Source organism: Physeter macrocephalus, chromosome 6, assembly GCF_002837175.3.
Source record: "Physeter macrocephalus isolate SW-GA chromosome 6, ASM283717v5, whole genome shotgun sequence".
Taxonomy (NCBI): Eukaryota; Metazoa; Chordata; class Mammalia; order Artiodactyla; family Physeteridae; genus Physeter; species Physeter macrocephalus.
In genome coordinates, this window is record NC_041219.1 from 61683879 (window position 1) to 61685843 (window position 1965).

Below are 1965 nucleotides of genomic sequence, written 5' to 3' on the forward strand. Positions count from 1 at the left end.
GGGAGTGGTGGTGAGGAGACAGGGAGAGAGGGTTGAAAGGCAGGAGGGAGGGTTGTAACATCAACCAAATAATGGCAAAATAATGAAGAAAAAAGCATTGTAAGGTGAAATAAAAGTTAAGGACTTAAGAATCAGAAATTCAGGAAAACATTAAGTTCCAGTTCCCAGAGTGTCATGAACTGTCTGTGATATTGGGCACATGGGTTTGACCTCATCACAGAACCTCCTATGAAGAATGGCTGTTTTTCCCTCTAAGTTCCCAGAAGTTCCCTGAATCATGAAAGAGGGGGACGGTGTGAGGAGAGGCAGCCTCTGAAGGCACAGACCCGGGCATGTAGTTCTTCTGATTGCATTGACCCTCCCTCCCCCTCCCCTCCCCACCCCTTCCAAGGCACTGGCTGGGGCCTCTGTCCCCTCCTTTTCCTGACACACCACACCTGGAGGCAGTGACACACCAAACCGGAACCCGTTTATTTTCCCCAGGTCACTGGGGCATGTACGTGTGTGTGTGTGTGTGTGTGTGTGTGTGTGTGTGTGTGTGTGTGTTGCATTTAATTTTTGGAGAAAACAAGAGGATAGGGGGAAAAAGTGTTCTCGGGAATACCCTGGCGGTCCAGTGGTTAGGATGGTTAGGACTTTCACCAAGGCCTGGGTTTGATCCCTGGTCGGGGAACTAAGATCCTGCAAGCCACATGGCACGGCCAAAAAAAAAAAAAAAAATTGGCCTTGGTTTAAAAAGAAAAAAAAATTGTTCTTTATCAAGTCCACATAAGGGATAAACAGAAGAGTTTTCATGCTCTCCAAATATATTTTCCAGCAGCCTATGGGAGTCTCTGAAATCCCAGTACACGTGTGAGGTGTCCGCCTGTGTAAGCACACGTGCACTCCAGCCCCCAGCCCTCCCCCCGGCAATACACATATCTACCCTTGCCTATAGCCACAGATAAGATGGAACTGTAAGGTACGGAGAGCCATGTCCACAAGCGTGACGAAACGATTAACCTCGATCCCAGTTGCTGCCTGTATGCATACATATTATCGCGCCAAAGAAAACACATTTCCATTCAAATCAGTAGCAGATCAGAAGGTTGCTGAGTGCGTAGCTGAGAAGGGATGCAATGCCAACCACTGTCCCTTACTCAGGGTGCATGACCCATCCCTGTGACCTTGGTCTCCACAATCTCACGTACCCTAAGGGTTGGGTCACAGCCAGACAGGATTACCCCACTTTCTCCAGCTTCCCAGACCCCTGCTTTTCTCAGAGTGTCCCATCAGCCAGAAATGCATTCCAGTCTGAAAAAAAACCTTTCCATATACAGTGAAGACATTTGAGCATATAACTTAAATACCTAGTCAAGGTTAATCCCAAGTAGGTTTTCACGAGATGGTTCAGTTTGGGCCTAAAGCCTTAAGTAGGGCCTTCTCATCAGTTCACCTATTGGGACACTTAGAAGTGGTACAAATAATTTAAGGCACACAGGGGTAAATGTCCCACATAGCCAGTCTGGGTCTCTGGTCTCCCCAAACCCTGCCTGCTGCCCCAGTGCCTAGGGAATCAACATTTTGCCACCCTTGTCATCCTTTCCACTCAATGACTCTCTCCTATCTGGTTCTGATCCTTCCGGGTAGAGTTCTTAATGTTTTTTTTTCCCCCGGCCGTGCCGCGCAAGCATGCGAGATCTTAGTTCCCCAACCAGGGATCGAACCCGTGTCCCCTGCAGTGGAAGCGTGGAGTCTTAACCGCTGGACCGCCAGGGAAGTCCTCGAGTTCTTAATGTTTCAATCATTCATTTCTGAGACAAGTTTCTCCATCAGTTCTTCCCTGGAGGGGGCCCAGCTCTACACGCTTCTCACTGGAGTCTCCCTGCGGGCGCCCCCCCGCCACTGCAGCTCTTCCCCTTCACAACATTTGCATCTCAGCTCAAACTTCACTTTCTTTTTTTTTTTTTCTTTTTTTTTTTTTTG